Raw genomic sequence first — 19995 nt, 5'->3', positions numbered from 1 at the left:
AAAAAAAAAAAAAAAAAAAAAAAAAAACCTCTCCAAAAAAAGAAAAAAAAAAAATGAATGTTTCTTTTAAGTTCATTAATTTATTCTGCAGTGAGAGAGAGAGAGAAAGAGACACTGTCAATGGGTCTCATGCCTCAACCTCCAGCTGGTCAGGATGGCAAGCCTGCACTCGCCACCTGGTGCATACAAGCCAGCCTAGGAGCCAGACCCTGGCCTGGCGCATGGCTCCCGCATTGCTACTGCTGCACCATGCCTGCTGGCCTCAAAGAGTGCTTTTAACGTCTTCCCAAATTCTAGAGTTAAATGTCCCTTTGCAGATACTGACAAAGAAATATGTCCCAGCTAAGGGACCTCATCCCCTGGTTTCAGACAGAGTGCTGGTGAGCCAGGGAAATGACGCCCCTGTAGGGTGACACGCCCCAGTCGCGTCTGGAGTGTTCTGGACTGTCAGTGCTACGTTCAGGACTGGCACCGCCTCCGGAATGCCCGACTTGGGAGCTGGCCCCCAGCACACTGGTCAGGTTCTGTACAGAGGAAGCCAGATCCCACGTGGCTGACCAGGGCCCACCTCCCGCCCTGGCAGCTTGGAAGACATTCGAAGCACATGCATGTGTGCCAGGATCCTGACGAGAGGGGGAACTAGAGAAGCAGGGCTGCGATGTTACCAGGGTCCCTGGGGTGGAGGGGCACGCCCTAACTCTCTCTGTCTCTTTCTTTTACTCCCTCTCTCAAAATCACACACATCCTTGAGAAAAGAAATTTGGATTTGGGGGAGAAACCGGCTCACCTCCGTCTAGTGTGTGAGGCTGTGGGATGTAAACTCAGGAACCAGGGCCGCACTCTCCCGAGAGCCTGGGAGAGCTGCCCTGCTCCCCAGCGCATGGCCCCGCCCTCCTGGAAGACCCCGAGCTCTGGCTTACAGGTGGCGTCACCTGTCTGAGGCCTCTTCAGTAGCACCCCTCCTGCCTGCCCTCGGATCCGGAGGAAAGGGGGTCGCATGTCCACGACTGGGGCTCCCACTCCCATGTGCATCGCACCATACCTTCCCCCATGTGTCTGACAGGAACTTGGGGGACATCCGCTCAGAAGAGAAGAGGCTTGGAGAATGTCTGTGTCTTACCCCAGCAAATATGCAGCAGGACACATATCAAACTAGTTTCATCTGTTTCCAAAACTCCCAGTCCCCTGCTGTGTTCTCCACTGCACAGAAACTCGCTCCGAGGGCGGCAGGCCCACGTGGTGGGAGAATGAGGCTCTTCCTGCTGCTTTTTCTCTTCTTTGGAGAGATTCTTGCTATAGTGTGTGTGAGCTCACTGGAGAGACAGAGAGACAGAAAGACAGAGTGAGAAGTCACCCCCAGGGGGGTATGGCTACACCACAGCCCCTTCTGCATTCTCCTCTCCGGATCTTGGGCATGCACGCACAAGAGCCCAGCGTGAGTTTTAAGGCACTGGGTCTGGGACTTGAACCATGGTCAACCATGTGGGAGTCCAGTGATGTGGGCACTTTCCAACACTGTCTCACCCCTCTCAGCAGTCGTTGAGAGTGGGCTCTGCAGAGCATGGGGAGACGAAAAGCCGAGCGCAGAGGTCCTGGAGCTGGGGGCGCTCACACAGCTGCCAAGCAGCCTCCTGGCATTACCCCAATGCCCACCTGGCTCCCAGGGGACACTCCTTTCCTCTTCCTCAGACTTTCTCCCTGAAGACAAGGAAAATGGCCCGGGATATGTCCTCATTCGCCAGCTTCCCTGGGGAAGGGGCCCATTGAGCAGACCCTATGCTTGGAGAGGCAGAAGTCAGAGCCGAGTACTTCTGAAGCTCAGAGCGCCGCGGACGAAACCTCTTCCTCCTAGCCTAGTCGGCGGTCTCTACGGAAGGTGGCCCGAGTTCTCACATTCGCTTTGGTTGCTCAACTGCGCAAAGAGCTCCCACCACGCTGACCGAGGGAGGAACACACTCTGCTGAGAAACTAAGGGAGCCCCGTTCGCCGCCCAGCGGGGGGAGGCAAGGAGCCGGCGTTCAGTTTTGGCAACAGCAGGCATAAGCACAAGAACCCAGGTACAGAGCAGTGGAAATAAACGAGCATGGAAAGTACGGAACCGGGCCACGCCGGACGGACCACTAAGTACACGTCACACCTCCGGGATTCTCCCTAGCTAAATACGGGGTTTTAGCCTTCCCTCTTCTAACATCCGCGATTGTCATAAAAACCCAGTGTCCACTCTGACGATGGCCCTGCAAACTCCTCTGCGCCCTGTTCCCTTGGGGAAGACTCCCCCAATGAAGTCCGTCCGCGGCTTGGCCTCTGGGAAGCCTGGGCACGTTGTGCAGAGCCTCATTAAGCCGCTTTGGAGGTCATCCCCGCGATGTGGCTGCTAGGTTATGTCAGTAGAAGACTGATCTGGGCCTCCAAGGAGCTCCATTAGACGCTTTATAATTAATAGGAGGCAGAAGGTTCGGAAACGTGAATTTCACGCATAATTGCAGCGTTCATTACTGTTAATAATCACCATCACAAAACGTTAAGTGTAACACGTGAATAATTTGGAGACAGAAAGGGTTAATTAAATTACCTCTGGAATGCGGTAGCGGGGACTGTAAGGTAAAAACAACAACAATGTTATAATAAGTTGGAATGTGTGTTCTTGTCCCAGAAGGTCTTATACACACTTATTTTTAAGCATTTGATAGCTACAGGGAAAATGTCAGGAAGACATTTCCAGAATTGCTAAAGGGCAGAGTCCTCAGAAGGACAGCTTTGTTGTCCTGCTGCTGTTTTTCTTTTACAGGCAATAAAGTGTAATTCCTGTCTCCGAAAATGAGAGCATTACACTGCCGTGGTGCCCGCGCGTGGAATAGGTCAGACGCTTAAAACGCACCCGTTTATTCCGCAGTCCTCACAAGAGTCCCTGCTATTCCTAGACGCCACTCCGTGCCACATACGCATTTCTTTTCCCAGGGTCACATTGTGGCCGTCTTGAGTAGAAATGAATTCTAACTTCTTTAATCACCTTTTGATCCACAGTTATATTTCTTTTTTTTTTTTTCCTTTTCTTGGCTCTTCTCAATAACGCAGCAGTCAATGCTCTGTCTGTGTGTGTCAGAATTGAGAGGCTCCTGGGGGGGAGACACTGGGGTCAAAGGGCACGTCCACTCATGTCTGCAGTGGCCGCGGGGCTGTGCTCACGTGTCCTACCGGGCTGCAGAGCTCGCCGTCCTTGGCTCCGTCCTGTCGGTCACTGCGGCTTCATTTCCCTGGTCAGGATGAAGGGCGACAGCAAGAGCCCCTCTGTTCACCTATGCTGCCTATTCTAGGTCACAAGGCTGAGAGAGCCAGAGACAGGGAGACAGTGCCTCGCAACGAGAAAGGCTCACATCGCAATCCCCCCGCCTCCATTTCTCCATCCTGTCAGGACTTGGGCCACACACACACACCTGCCATGTATTTCAAGCCATCAGGTTAGGATTCGAATCGTGGTCAGCCATGCAGGATCTGGCTCCCCTCACCACATCATCCTTATCTTTTTGGATGACTATTGTCAATTGATGTATCTTTTTTTGCACTTTTTCCATCGCATTTCTTGCCCACTTGGCTATTCTCATGTTTTGCTCACTGATTTTGCTCACTTGGCTTGAGGATTTCAGTCACAATTCTAGCTGCTTGGACAGGAAGGCGGTGCCTTTTCTCTTAGACTCTGGTCCCCTCCACTTCCACCTTCCGGTTTCTGGGGCAACACAGGGGTAGCTAGCAAATACTCACATGTAAAGGCGTGCAGTCCTGCAGGCCTGGTGGGAAGGAAAGGGTCTCGGGCAGGTAGATCGGGGCAATGTTTCCCGTAGGAACCTCGTGTGACCCTGCTGTCCTTAGCTGTCTCACCCACCTTGGACGAAGCGCCCTGAATTTCACTGGCCTCAGCCGTAGCTGCAGGTCACAGAGCTTGCTGTCCTGCCCATCTGCAGACCTGGGTTCGAGGCATCAGGAGAACTAAGCAGTGCAGCCAGGTTTGTGAAAGCGTGTTGTTGCCCTCCAAGAACTCCTCTTAGGGCGTATTTGGCATGAACCCGGCAATGCTGACATGAATGTTGTGGGTAACATTTGGGAAGTGCACAGAGTCTTCCAGGGAGGTGCAGCACCTGTGTCCTTCCTGGATAAGAGGTGTAAGTTTAGTAGTTAATATGAAACGCTTCTAAGCTGGGTTTCAACGTTAGGTAGAGAGAAGGGTCACCCAGAATAACAGCTCATCCTCATTCTCAGCTTCCTGAGGCCATTAACGGGGCACCGTTTGCTCATGTCCCCACCACGCTTGCTTGGCCCACGAGGTTTGGGGTGACGGCCTTGAGTCGACGAGGCTCTTCAGCATCTGTGGTGTGTGGAGACTGTGCTGGCTGACGGGTGAAGGCAGATGAGGGGGTTGCCTTTAACGGGTTCCTCATCTATACAGCAGCTACTCCAATGCCCCTGTCACTCCGAAGGACTTCGCACATGCATTGTCTTCTTTCCATCATTAGAGTTTACCTTACTCCAGAAAAATTACCAAACTAAAATACAGTATCAAAATGTTAGAAAATACAAACCCAGAATTATTTATGAGTTCTGCGTTTATTCTAAGAACTTGGGTTGGTTAATCATTTTGTGGCCGAAGTCACAAGGCCTATCCAGTTGCAAATATGTGGTCTCCACGTGGCCAGGTTTTCGGCATCCTAGATGGTGTTCTGCAGGCTCCAGGCAGCGGCCACCCCGCCCGGCCTGTGAAGCTCCTGCCAGGACCTAGACTGAGCTAGCTATGCCAGGGTGCAGCCTGGTCCGCTGCATTTGTTCAGTGCATCAGAATTCAAGTAGCTCTGTCACTGCCGTGCGCTGTCTTCACAAGACCCCACAGCCTGTGCCCCCAGGGGACAGTCACTGGGCAGGAGAGTGACAACGTGTGTCAGCATGTGCACAAGTGTGTGTGATAGCACATGCATGTGAGTGTGGCATAGTGTGTGTGTGAGTGACTGTGTGTGGGCATGCACATGGGCGTGTGTGTGCTGCTATACTGCGCATGTGATTGTGTCTGTGGGGAGTGTATGAGAGTCTCACTGTGAGTGTGGCATTGTGTACAGTGTTGGTAACAGTGCACGTGTGGGGGTGCATGTGACACATTCCTGGGCCACTGTGCACTCATGCCCTGCCGGTGACATCATGTCTCTGAGAGCCATAAAGAGCAGCTCTACTAAACTGTGGCCAGGTCTGCAGGCCAAGAGCTCATGAAAACGCTCATAACTGTAATTCGTTTCAGGAGACCCATTATTTTTTGCCAACAATAATTAAACTGCAGAACTAATTGTTACTAATGATAAAATTATCTGTCCTCACTAAAAAACAAAAACAAAAAACTGTTATATAATTAAAACTTGACAGTCAACAATGTAAAAGAAACGGATAAAATTTTTAAAAAAGAACTTTGTAAAATAGAGCAAAAATGTAAGGATTCCAAATACTTGAGAAGTTGAACTGTACATCAATTGCAAAGAACTGTCCTTGAATGAGAAAGTGAACTGTGCTCAGGGAGTGATGCGGGGAGCCTGCAGCAGCCCTCACAGGGACGGACGGTTCCTTGCGGGATTCAAGCTGAGGACGTGCACTGGTTTTAAACAACCCCAGTTTTTACATCAGGGAAGCATCACGCTGATGGAGGACGCATTCTCATTGCAAAGAACTTGTGGATATTCTCAGGCCAGGTTCAATGTATCAATAAAGAGAGACCCTCAGATGAATACAAATAGCTAAAACACTCTCCACTGGGGGGTTAACCTAATTTGCTTTAAAAATGGCAAAACTGAAAAACTTGCTTTAAGGTACTTTTTGAAGTCTTGAAAGCATTTGCAAGGCCAGTCCTGAAGCACGGGGATTCATGCTGCAATCCCTTCTCAATCTGTCACTCCTTTTCAGGACTTTGAACACACATACACACACACACACACACACACACACACACACACACACACCCCTGGTGTGTTTCTCAGGACATTGGGTCGAATGTCTGGTTGGCCATGTGGGACTCAACTGCCTTAAGGACCTAGACTGAGCTAGCTATGCCAGGGTGCAGCCTGGTCCGCTGCATTTGTTCAGTGCATCAGAATTCAAGTAGCTCTGTCACTGCCGTGCGCTGTCTTCACAAGACCCCACAGCCTGTGCCCCCAGGGGACAGTCACTGGGCAGGAGAGTGACAACGTGTGTCAGCATGTGCACAAGTGTGTGTGATAGCACATGCATGTGAGTGTGGCATAGTGTGTGTGTGAGTGACTGTGTGTGGGCATGCACATGGGCGTGTGTGTGCTGCTATACTGCGCATGTGATTGTGTCTGTGGGGAGTGTATGAGAGTCTCACTGTGAGTGTGGCATTGTGTACAGTGTTGGTAACAGTGCACGTGTGGGGGTGCATGTGACACATTCCTGGGCCACTGTGCACTCATGCCCTGCCGGTGACATCATGTCTCTGAGAGCCATAAAGAGCAGCTCTACTAAACTGTGGCCAGGTCTGCAGGCCAAGAGCTCATGAAAACGCTCATAACTGTAATTCGTTTCAGGAGACCCATTATTTTTTGCCAACAATAATTAAACTGCAGAACTAATTGTTACTAATGATAAAATTATCTGTCCTCACTAAAAAACAAAAACAAAAAACTGTTATATAATTAAAACTTGACAGTCAACAATGTAAAAGAAACGGATAAAATTTTTAAAAAAGAACTTTGTAAAATAGAGCAAAAATGTAAGGATTCCAAATACTTGAGAAGTTGAACTGTACATCAATTGCAAAGAACTGTCCTTGAATGAGAAAGTGAACTGTGCTCAGGGAGTGATGCGGGGAGCCTGCAGCAGCCCTCACAGGGACGGACGGTTCCTTGCGGGATTCAAGCTGAGGACGTGCACTGGTTTTAAACAACCCCAGTTTTTACATCAGGGAAGCATCACGCTGATGGAGGACGCATTCTCATTGCAAAGAACTTGTGGATATTCTCAGGCCAGGTTCAATGTATCAATAAAGAGAGACCCTCAGATGAATACAAATAGCTAAAACACTCTCCACTGGGGGGTTAACCTAATTTGCTTTAAAAATGGCAAAACTGAAAAACTTGCTTTAAGGTACTTTTTGAAGTCTTGAAAGCATTTGCAAGGCCAGTCCTGAAGCACGGGGATTCATGCTGCAATCCCTTCTCAATCTGTCACTCCTTTTCAGGACTTTGAACACACATACACACACACACACACACACACACACACACACACACACACCCCTGGTGTGTTTCTCAGGACATTGGGTCGAATGTCTGGTTGGCCATGTGGGACTCAACTGCCTTAACAACAGCTAGTACAGATTTTCTTTTTGATACTTTTTGACTAAATGAAAAAACTAAAGCAGCTGAAGCCAGAACACTGCAATGCTCTGGGGCTGAGCCACGTGGGAGGTTGTCGACACGCCCCCTGAAGCCTCCCTGAGTACACCAGGCACCTGTGTGCCCGTGATCCCGGCCCAGGGGAAGGCGATGTCTCTCTGCCTTTCTCTCTCTATCTCTCTTTCTCATTTATGGAAGAAACTTATTTAAACAAGAAAAAAAAGCAGCTGTGAGTGGTTTAAGACACCGTCTGTCTCCCATGTCATTCTCCTGTTCCTTTTCACTTCCTTTTTTATCTCAGAATGCCATCCCCAAGCGGAGCCTCTTCATCCTTTGCCTGTCGGTCACCCCAGGGAAGGGGCCACCTGATCCCTATCACTCGAGCCCCTGACAGCCACACACCTCTCCCCAGCACCCTCCGCCTTCATCCGCATGCTCCCTCTCCTCTCTCTCAGCACGGGCAACGTTGCCTCCCTCCAAGGGAAGAGTTCAGACCCCTCTTCACAAAGCTTAGCTGATTCCTGACAATTCTGAGCAAAGGTGCCCTCTGCAGGGGCCTCGCACATGCCTCCTGTCTCCTCCATCCAGGTGTGTGAGTGCTAATTGTGTTTCTAAGGGAAGCCTGCCAGAGCGCAGGGCGGCTCAGTGTGGGAGCCCAGGGGCTTGCTAACTGCCCCCCTTGGGGCTACTCCAGGCAGTGCTGGATCCCCTCTGTCCGTGGCCTCTAGGGCAGAGGGCAAGAGGATCCTGACTCTGCTCTCTGCTCACTCCCGTGGAGTCCTGCCCCCAGGAAGTGAGGCAGAGGCTGAGTCTTGCCTTAGCTGGCCTGCCAGACCAGATACCCCTCTCCTGCAGCAGCAAGAAGGAACAGGGGAGCCTAAACATGAGGAGCACCAAGAATAGGCTGATCTCACGTTCAGGGGTGGTGCTCAGTGATTCAAGGGCCAAGGTGCAAAACTCCAGGAGAGCCTTCTGAAGACTGTGCATTCATATTCATTAAGACTGAACAATTTTGTCAAGGAACAGTTAATACACACTCGTCACAATTTTTGCAACTCAAGAGTTTATTCTAGAAACAGACTCAGAAAGGCAGTTTTCTTGCTTAAAAATAATTTCACATTTCTCTAGACCACTGTAGATCACTCTAGACTCAGTGAGAGCTACAAGGACAGCCACATATGCCATCTGAATCTTTCCTGAGGCCGGCCCAACAGAACAGAGATGAATTGTGGGATTACGTTCAATGCTGCATTATATGCAACCCCGTACAGCAAATGCGCCACTGTTTTAGCATACGACTGATGCAGCCTTATTAAGCCATTGTTTCGCATACTTTTCCCCATGGCATCTTTGAAATCCATTGTGCATTTTGTAGGTACAGAATATCTTGACTGCACCATCCCTGTTTCACTGCTCCACAGCTGAGGTTGGCTAATGGCTCTCCAAGCATTAGCAAGCTCCTCTGTAAAACCAGACGTGTGTGCTTCAGGCCTCACTGGTCACATCATTTCTGGTCTCTGTTGCAACTTCTGATCTTTGCCAGTGGAAAAAGAAGGTGTCCCCATGCAATATGTGAAGGAACAACCTTGCCCATGTTCCAACCTCTGCAACAATAGCGAAGGGTTGGACGCTCTCTCCTGCCGGTTGACAGGCTGAAGCTGTACCCCTACGGAGAGACTGTCAGAGGCAAGGCCTTTGGGAGGCCACTGAGTCATGAGGGTGGGACCATCACAGTGGGCTCCGTGCCCTTGTAAGGAGAGACTCTGGACAGCTTTCTTCTCTCAGCCTGAGAGGGAGAAATGGGGGCCTCCAGAGCCTCCTGCTGGTGCCCGAGGTGCCCAATCTCAGACTTCTGGCCTCTAGAACCATCAAAAATGAGCCCTGTTTAAATCACCCAGTGCGTGGCGCCTTTCTATGGCAGTTCAGTCTAATACAAAGAGCACAGCCCTAGAGAAAAGTGTATGAATGTTGTTTACAATGGCCTCATTTAACTCCCAAGTATTCTTTTATTTAAAATAACCTCTTCAAACAATATATAAATTTTGGAGAGATTTTTGTTATAGGGCATGTGCACTCAACAGGAGAGACAGAGAGAGACAGAGAGACATAAAGTGAGAAATCACCCCCATGGGGTAGGGTGGGTTGGCCATGCCTTAATCCCTTCTCCTCCATTCTCCTCTTGGGACCTTGGGCACATGTGCACACACTTGAGTTTCAAGCTTCTGTGTCCAGGACTCAAACCATGTCAGTCATGCAGGAGTCTAGTGACATCACCCTTATATCATCTGCTGGTCCCCCAAAATAAAATATTTTAAATCTTTGTATCCCAGTGGTATAGTGGTGTTTCTTGGTAAAGATCAAACAACTTGAGAAGCAAGCAATGTGGCAGTGGCTCCGTGACAGGATCCACAGGAGAAAGGCGCTGGGCGCGTGCTCCAGGCTGCCCTGAGCATGCTGGGAGTGCATTTTAGGCTATGCGGGCCAGCAGATTGTGTGGTGGTTGAGACACTAGACTCCCACACGTCCGACTGCAGTTCAAGTCCTGGACCTGGCGGCTTGCTTTCTTACTTTCCATCTCTCCCTCTCTGTGTCTCTCTCTAATGAGGCTGTGTGCCCTATTCCAAATTAAAATAATAATAATAAATTAAATTAAGTTAAAATAATTCTTTTGGGGGAAAAAAGCAACAAGCTAGCGCTCAAAATTACTAGCAAGCTACTCGAGCTAAGGCTAGCTTTGATTTTGCCGCCCTAAATGTTAAACTCACTATGCGCTCCCATTTGGTTGTTTCTGTTTTACTTCTTACAAACCTAACTCTAAAATTATGCATGTTCTCTGCCGCATGTGGAAAGTGTATGGTGAACACATGGGGCAACGCAGGGACTGCATCCCTGTGCAGAGCCATCCCGCGTTCCTGCCTCCACATCAGAGGGGTCCCCCGCCGTGAACTTTTGGCCTTCCTTTGTACCACGGACATTGGTTTAACACAATGATGAGATTTCTTTCATGTTATTTTTTTGTATAGTGCTGCGGTGCTAAATTGCTTGTAGTTCATTTTGGATGCCCAACTTGTTGCTTTTTTATTTATATTTCTTCTAATAAATACCTGGCTTTAATCTTTTTCTCATGTGTTAATACTTAACACATTATAAAGGCAAACTAGATCAATGCTGTATTTCAACTCGTAAGTACCAGTGTATGCTATTGTCATTTCCCCCTGCCTTTATAGCACTCTTCTTTTCCCTCCAAGACCTAATTGTACAGAAGCAGGGAGGACCCTGGGCCCTCTTGTTCCTTGTATTCAAAGAGGATGTACCTTTGCAGGGTTTCTCGAGGACATTGCCAGTAACTAGGACCCACTGTAGAAGTCACCGGCATGGCAATGGCTTGCTTTGGGCTGGACCTTAATGCTTGTCTCGAGAGAGTTAGTTTTCAACTCGCACTCACCATTTTGACCTCAGAGTTGGGCAGAGCAATGAACATGATTTCTTGTGTTATTTCATGGAACCTTTGATAAGCTGTAAAATGATACATATCCGCAATTTAATAACTTAAAAATTTAATAAAAACTAAGGGAAATGAATATTGTTTTTTCTTTGAGTATGTCAATAAGGAACATACTTCATGGTGTTTTAAAATTTAGTAGATATTTTGATAGAAATGCCTAATTTATCCGACACAGGTATCATTTTCCTAATTTTCATTCTGTAATGCAGTCTAAATTCCAATTACATATATGCTTTGAATGGACTAGCTTACTCTTTTTAGGGAATATCTCTTTGACTCAAATTTAAAAGCAAACTCTTCCGGAATGTCCCCTTTCCCTGTGCCCTAAACCACTCAACCTTAATTAGTTTTATTACGGCTAGATGAGAAACTATGTAAGATCCTCATGTTCTCCTTATGTAGCCAAATCTTTCCTTAACTATAGGCAGCACCTAAGGCAATGGAAAAATTAGCTAGCTAAAGAGTAGTTCATAAGAAAAGGTAAAAAGCTTAATGTCAGTATCGCTGGCCTACTTTGACCCAGCGGAGTCTGAATCAAGCTGCAGACACTCAGAACGGTGGAAAGGACCTTAAATAAATCCAATTGTATCTCTTTACATTGCCATAAAATTGGGGCCAGGAAGGTCTGGCAATTTCTCCAGTTCATATGCAATTTCATGTCTCTATGGGCAGGAGGCTCCCATCGCTGGGTCAAAACTCAGCGCTTGCCGTCTGCTGTACAAGGGAGACATCTACTCTCCCTCTGGCTTCCTCTTCCTTTTCTATAAATCATTCTTGTATTTTTCTAAGCAGTTTTCCCTGTTTGTCACCAGACATGCTCTTTAAGGCCTTTGCATATTTTTAGTTGACCTAGTAGATATTTTGGAAGCACAGTGTTAAATGCTCAGATTATGTTCAAATTTATTGAAAATGAAAAATAGTTCCATGGCATCCAGGCAAAAGCAACAGACTGTGAGGTTTCTACTCTCTGGAGTTCTTTGAGGTTTTCTTTAAGTCCTTATGCATAGTGAACCTTTGTAGGTATTTTGTGAGTGCATTAAAGGAAAGACAGTGGCCAGAGGAGGCACTCCTGGCAGCTGAGCTTCTGCAGGAAGGTCCCCATTTCACATTGTGAGGCGTCCCTGTACCCACTGGGCACACCCGTGTACCTGTGTTCCAAGTTGGCAGAGACTCTGCATGGACCTGGGTGGGGAGACCCTTTTGGAGGGCCCTGTCTCTGGCTCTCATGGAAGAAAGAAAAAAAGAAACTTAAGAAGGAGGGTATGTTGGTGCAAAAATACTTGAAATCCATGCATAGTTGCTTCACAATGTGCATTTTCCCTAAACTTTTTGAAGACTTTCATATGAGAACTGGAGTGGTTATGTTTGCTGTTTCAATTATTTAAATGCTCATCCCACTGTTGTGCCTTATAAATGCTTAAACTCTTAATAACCTTCTAAGCCACCTTAACTAATAGCCTAGTTTGTATTCTTTTATTTATTCAATTTTAAACTACTTACTGAAATTAAAGGATATAACTTTAATTTCTACTTATTCCATAGTTTATTTTTTATTATCTGCATTCTCTGAAAAAATCAATACATTTCTACTATTTTATGAATTATCCCAATTTCTATAGATTTCAAAATATGCTTTGTCCCAGAAACATTGCAACTTAATTCCCCATCCTCTATAGCTCTCACCCCCTCTTTCACAATAACCAACTCTACGACTTTCTCTCCCTGTCTGAGTTCGTCTCCAACATCTGTGAGTTGGATCTCTACTGAGGAGTCACCCTAGCCTTTGTCTACTGTCATCATTTATTTGATTGTTTTTTTGGTTTCAGCAAATCTTACTTCATCTCTCCTAATATCATTATATTTCTACTTGTTCCTTTTTTTCTTTCCCCGTTTCTCTTGTTGTGGGAAAACAGATGCCAAGGAAGGAAAACACAGCACTCTGGAGAGGAAAATGGAGAACTCCTTATTCTGCTAGCGGGGCATGGAGGAGTTAGCACTCTGAATCTCCGGCCTCAGCTGAGAGTCGAGGACAGTCTCTTATGGGTGAGCTTGGGGAGCGGTGGTTTCAGCATGTTTGGAGGGTCTTATCAGGGAAAAGCCTCAGAGTCTGCCCTAGTATAGAGCTGACAGAGAAGTAGGGAACTTAACCTCCTCAAGGCCTCTAGCTGCTCAGCAGTTCAGGGGTGGGGCATCTAACTCAAGGGGCAATAGAAAATCCAGGCATTTATCAACCCTGAATTTCTTTAAGGTCACTCATAAGTTCTGGGCTGCTCCACATCACTTTCTTCTCTCTGTCTCTGTCAGAAAAGGCTGACTAATTTTCTAAACAGTTTTGGCATTGTCACAGAACATCATTTTTATAGATCTGTTCATTAAGGATGAGAATGATGATGATGATATTTGTTGAGCTCACACAGTATATTAATTGCTGTACTAAGGACTTAAGTGGGGTTGCATCAAGTTGTATTTCTATTTTTCTGAATAGGACACATGTCAAATCTTCACTTTTTCAATTCTCCTGCAAATGGTGGTCTTCCACAGCCTCAGCTGTGTTTTCTGCCATGGGTAGGCTCCTACACCAGTGTGGTCTGGACTCTAGAACTTCCTCATCTTTTGGAAATTTGACTGACATTCCTAACACCAGGCATTAATTTCAACTTTTAGCAGAATTTCAACTGGCCTGGAGAGATGTCACCTCTCTTAGCATGTGCCTGAAGAAGGGAGTCTCCTGCTGCCCACGCTGTTTCTGACCATGGGGCCTCACATTCCCTGGCTTGTTTGAGCGCTGATGTCCTCGAGACTACGTTCCTCCGACAACATCTCTGCCTGTGTCTGAGAGGGTCATGTCTCTAATTGGACCAAGGGAAGATTACACTGAGTAGGAGAAGCCAGGCATGCAGCTGGAGAAGTGAGGCTCTGTCCTGCTCGGGTCAGTCCGACTTCTCAGTCCTCACCAGAGGTTGTATACTGGGTGAGCCATGCTCACTCTCATCGTGTTTCAGAGACTGGCAGTATGGGGAGACTGGCATAGTGGGCTAAAAATGGCCCCTCCTACCATCCTGTCCTAGGTCAGCTTGGAAGCCCTGTCTCCAGCCCTAGAGAGCCACTGCATCCCTACTGGGCTCCTGAGCAAGGACCATGGCCTGTCCCCTCCTTACCCTGTTTCCTACTTCTCTATCATTTTCACTCTGTCCTGGGGACACTTGTTTATGAAGTCATTTGACATAGACCTTTGTCTCAGTTCTTTATCTTCTGTTGGGTGAGTTTCAATGTGGGACATATGAACTAACACTAATTACTATTTTTAAAAAATATATTTTCAGAGGGCACATGCATTTGCTAGAGAGACACAGAGAGGATACATGCCCATGGTGGGGCATAGTCATGCCACAACCCTTTCCCCTCTGTATCTCCCGCCTTTCAGAATTTTGAGCACACACGCACATGTGCCTGGCATCCTGGTCACCATGCCACTAGTTGACCTGACACAAATAATAGTTAATAGTAGTATGTTTCTGTGTCTTCATGTGCAGCTCATCCCCTTTGCCATAGCATATGTGCACTCACCTGAGAGAGACAGAGAGAGGGAAAGTGGGAAATCACCCCAAGGGAGGATGGTCACATCACAAATTGCTTCTCCTCCATCTTCCTGCTTTTTCTCTAGATTTTGGGCATGCATGCACATGTGCCCAGCATGGTGGACCATGTAGGAATCCAGTGCCTTAACCACCATGACACCTGTTGGCTCCCCTTCATATATATTTAAATGGGCACTTAGGAAGCCTTCTAGCATGAGTACCAAGTAGAGGATTTAAAAATCTCCCTCTTTGGTGGCATGGTGATTAAGGTGTTAGACTCCCACATGGCTGACTGCAGTTCCAGTCCTGGACCTGATAGCTTGGTTTCTGACTCTCTCTTTCTTTCTCTCTCTCTCTGATCAAATTAATAATAATAATAAATAAAATAAAATAAATAATTCTTTAAGAAAAAATAATAAACTCTACCTCTCTTTAAGGTTTCAAGTACAAATAAGTTACAGTCAGACCTGGTTAATGTAAAAGTTTGGAGTTGCCAGCTCCTCATCCCGGAATCCCACCTACTTGGTGTCTTGGGGATGCTCCAGCGTCACTGAGCCTGTGCAAGCCGGATCCCACTCTGTCTGCTGCTGACAAATGCAGGGTTATGTCTGGTTCAGCTCGAGCCCTCCCAATTTTTAGAGAGGGCATGCACTCAGATGGAAGCTATTTTATCTGCAAAAATTCTTGGCACAGCTCTAAATAGTCTTGGCCTGGAGGCTGCTAGTTCTTCTCGCTTGCTGGTCAGGTTAGGAACATGTGCTTCATTCTGTGCCCGGAAGTTCAGGAGCTGTGCTCTTTGCTTTTGTGTCACTTGTGGCACGAGTCACACAGTCCGTGCTCACTAGTGCACATACAAAATTGCAAACGAGTGGCAGCTGACAAGCGGCAATAAGGCACAAAGCACAGGGCTACTTAGCTACAAAGGTGGGACCAGCAGGTGGCATAATGGTTACGTGGCTGGACTCCCACATAGCTGACTGCAGTTCAAGGCTCAGACCTGGCGCCCTAAAACTCATGCCAGGCGCATGTGCTTGTGTGCCCTAAATCCTGATAGGAGACAGTAGGAGAAGTGATTGCAGGGTGGCCAACTCCCCCAGGGGGATTCCTTGCTTTCTGTCTCTCTGGTGAGCACAGGCACCCTATAGGAAAGCTATAAAAGCAAACAGGGCAGGGGTTGTGATTCAAGAAGTGGCATGTGTCTCTTCATTCAACACTAACCTCTGTTACCCGTTCTCATGGAAAGTTGCTGTCCACAGCGTTCTGGGTGGCAACTGACTGGGAACTCTGCTTCTCCATGCTGGTCTGAGAAGCTGGCCTCGCTGACCCCTCACTAATGGCTGTGGATAGACGACACTTAGACTCAGCCCCACACCATAGGAGACGGCCAGAGCTGTGCTCTGTCACCCCACGTTCCATGCCGCAGTGCCAGGCAAAGCTCGGGAAGTAGCTGTCCTGCTCAGGGCAGGAGGGAGGACAGCGAGGCTTGGAGAGAAAGCCTGCAAGGCTAGTCAGAGCAGGCTGCCCAGGCACCAGGGCCCGCTTTCCCTTTCCCTGCAAGCTGTGAAGAACTCTGGCTAGTGTCTGAGGTTTCATTTTTCTTCTCTCTGAAGTTCCCAAACCAAGCACGTATCCATGTGAACAGCTAAGAGACATATGGGGACTGCTGGTCCGAAATGCCGTTTGTTGCCAGAGACATCGGGACCTGACATACTAGGAAACACGCCCCGGGGCTGGCACCATGTCATTTCAGATGATGAAAACGCCACCTAAGAGGAAGGCAAAAGGGCTTAGCGTTACTTTCCAGGAAGACGAAACAACTGAGACACTTCTGGACCTCTCGAAACTCCCACACAGGATGGCGGCTAGCTAGCGTCCTTGCATTTTCTAAGGCAGAACGAAAGGAAATGGGCTTAAATGACAGCATGAAGAATTCAGGTTAGATATGGGGAATGATTCTCTGACATTGAGTTATGACCCATTAGGATAGGTTACCAGCGGAGATGATATTCTTTGAAGATTCTAATACATACATCTGCCTTGACGCAATGCACACATTGTGACCTGGTTGATTTTAAAGTACAATTCCACATCTCAGTCCCCAATTTCCACATAAGTCAATTTTACAGTGACAGGTGGATTGAGCAGGTCATCAGTTCACTCTTGGCTTGAAATGAGAGTCAGTGGGCCAAGGCGGTTCGGGACAGCCCAGGCATTTCAGCTGCAACCACTTCCTGCCCAAGGACCACATGTCCTTGCTCAACGTGGGCTTCTCCCCTGAAGAGCGCCAGGGGACAGCACTTGCGGTAGCCATCCTGGTGACTGGTGTGGCCGAGGCAGGAAGATGGCAGCTTTTGAAAGACACCGCGCATGTGTAGACAAGCATTTGGGGACTGTGTAATAGCAAGGTCCACTCTCGAAGAAACTGCTCACGTGAAAATTAAATACAGCCCTGTGTCTTTGTGCTCTAGAATTTACTGTTGTGTTACAGAGAGTCAAACATGGCGGGAAAGGGGCCAACGCCGTCCTCGCCCAGTGGGATGGCTCGGGGCAGCCCTATCTAGAGCCAGCAGAGTCACCCCCAGAGTCTGTTTCTTTTAATGTAATTCAATGTGTCTTTGTGGTTATTCTCCATTAGGAAGTAGTTTCTTTTTTCCCTGTCTACTAACAATCCAGAAGGCAAGCCAATTTTAGTCATTTTCAAAATGTTTGCACTTTACACCACGCGAAACCAGTCTCCGCATAATGGACTTGAATCTGGGACAGTTGGTCTCGGCCGACCTGGGCGTGCTGTGTCTTTCCTCCTCCTCCTGTTGGGCTTCTTGTCACTGACCGGAACAATGACTGACTGGCCTGGCCCCTCCTGAAACGCAGGCCAGCCTGGCCTTCCGTGGTATGGAACCAGCTTTGCTGAGCAGCATTGAAAGGTGCTGACAGACACGACTGAGACATGAGATCCCCTTACATGTGCGTTTCAGGCTTCCCCAGATTGACTCCCAGCACTTGTGTGGAGTGGCCACTTCTGGACAGTTTTGTTCAGTAAAAAGAAAAAACATTGCAAATACATTTAGTGTGTTTTGTTTGCCTACTTTCCTTCATTTTACTCTCTGAGGCTTCGCAGAGGAAGTAAACTAATGTCCTAGAAATATGAAGACATGTAGACTAGTGGTCCATGAATAAAGAAAACCACACGAGTATCCTCGGTGGCAGATTGCAGATGCAGACGCAGGGTTTGATTGAGAATTCCACTCTAAGCGCAAAGCAAATATGGGTATTTTTATCTGAAAATCTCTGAATTTAAAAGGTAAAATGTCTTGGCATTTATCCCATTCACACATCTTGAAGTGAGTCCGGAAGGGAAAGATAACACAAATTTATATAAATGGTCTGACTTTATTCTTCAGTCGTTTAGTTTAAAAGCATTTTCCTCTTTTAGGCAATTGACCAACTCTTTTAGGTTATTAAACTTACAAACATGTGAACAACAGACCTCGAGCCTTATCAACCGAATTACATTTGGATACGTTTAGCAACAAAATGTCTTACAGAAATCACAGAAGTTTTAAGTCATAATTAAGAGAAATATAAAAGTTGTTTTTTCCTTACACCTTGAAAGGTTTCTAAGCACATTATTATGAAATTTGACTCATTTTACAATCACATTTTGGAGACAATAACATACACTCGAGGTAACAGTATGTATCTGGCTCTTTATGTTTTCTCAATGAACTTTTCAGAATGTAAAAATCTGGGTCTTTTCTGCCTTTGTTTTTTGAATAGTAAATCAACCCTTGAAACATTCTGACTCGTAATTCACAAATTGTAGCTTCCTGAGGGAAACCTTGTGAGCCCTGTAGGAGTGTCTGCATCGAGACTGAGGCCGTCCAGAAGCATCAGGCACTGGGGTCCTGGAGCAGGTCGCTGGCAGTCAGACCAGTGCAGATTTGAGTCCAGAATTAACACTTTCCAGATGTATGTTCTTGGAAAAGCTACTTCACTTCACTGAGACAGAATTTCTTTTGTATCATACAAATATCATCATGTGCCTTGCAAAATTGTAAGGTTTATTAGTACTTAGGTAAAGATTTTCTTCTTTAAGGTTTAAGGAATAAAATCTATTATTCTCATCAACAGATGATCTTCCATGTTTGTGTGCGTTAAAAGTTTTGCTTCTTTTTTCCCTTCTTGGTTCCCTCCCTCTCACCCACTCCTATTCCTCACCCTCCTCTCACACTGTCTGTAGTACCCACAGTTGTTCTCCATGCTTTTAAACCTTCCAATCTTTCCGTTCCTGCCATAGCGTGCAGACATTTGGTATACATCGAGTGGGGACATACAATGCCTCTTTCATAGTCTGGCTTGCTTCACTTAGAATCTTCCGTATGTGTCCACTTTCTATCAAATGCCTGAGTCTCATTGTTTTTTCATGGCTGAGTTGTGTTCCATAGTGTATATGTGCCACATTTTTTTCAATCCATTCACCTGTCCTTGGACATTTGGGTGGATCCCAGGTCTTAGCAACAGTGAATAATGCTGTAATAAACATGGATGTGCAAGTGTTCTTCTGACTATTTTCCTACCCTTTGGGTAGATACCCAGGAGTAGACCTATGGGAAATACTTTTAGCACATGTGACTCCATGTCTTCCTGGGCCAGCCAGGGCACAGGGTCCAGTAGAACCTCAGCCCCTCCTGTGCCAGAGTCTGTGCAGTCCCAGCACCGCTTCACGCCTGTGTCCACCACACCCTGGCACAGCCCGAAAGGAGCTGCAGAGCCAGGGACATCCGCCTAGTCATCAAAACCCCCAAACACACAAAACCTGTGTGAAAAGCAGGATAGACACTACTCCAATCGGCTTCTAGTGTCTCCTGTGATGTAAATGCCATGTGGTGACTGAGATGACGAAGGAGAGGAACTCCTCCAGGTGTTGAAAACATTCTTCCTCAAATTTTCTGGGTTGACCTGTCTCGTTTACCATGTGTTGGTGCTGCTGTCACCACCTGCGTCGCCATCGGCCCATGCTAGGGCTGCATGACCCACGTCCTCACTGTCCTGTGGCGGGAGGGCTGGCTGCCCCTGGGGCCTCTCCTCTGGGCTTGTAGGTGGCATCTTCATGTGGGGTGTCCTCTGTGCATGTCTGCATCCTAACTTGCTCTTCCTGTGAGGACAGTGGCCGTGTTGATGTAGGGCTGGACACACAGCCTCATTTCAACGAAATGCCTCTTTACAGACCCCTGTCTCCACTGCAGTCGCATTAGGAGGCACAGGTGGGCGTTGACGTAGGAGTTAGAGCACTGGGATGCGATTCTGCCCGGAACAAGTACTTACCCCACACTGCCTCTCATGTGCTGGTAGGTGTGCATCTGGGGCCCACCAACGCCAACCTCCAGGGCTTGCCGGACTCTGCCTGCCCCAAGTTTCTGATTCGATCCATTGGAGGGCTGAGGTTCGGGTGATTCATTGCCATTGGTCCGGGGACCCCAGGAGAAACAAGGATTTCAGAGAATGCTGAAGAGAAGTGAGGCTGCGTCTGTGG

This window comes from Tupaia chinensis, unplaced genomic scaffold (genome assembly GCF_000334495.1).
Source record: "Tupaia chinensis unplaced genomic scaffold, TupChi_1.0 Scaffold146386_1, whole genome shotgun sequence".
In the NCBI taxonomy this organism is placed as follows: domain Eukaryota; kingdom Metazoa; phylum Chordata; class Mammalia; order Scandentia; family Tupaiidae; genus Tupaia; species Tupaia belangeri.
This window is presented reverse-complemented; position numbering follows the sequence as displayed.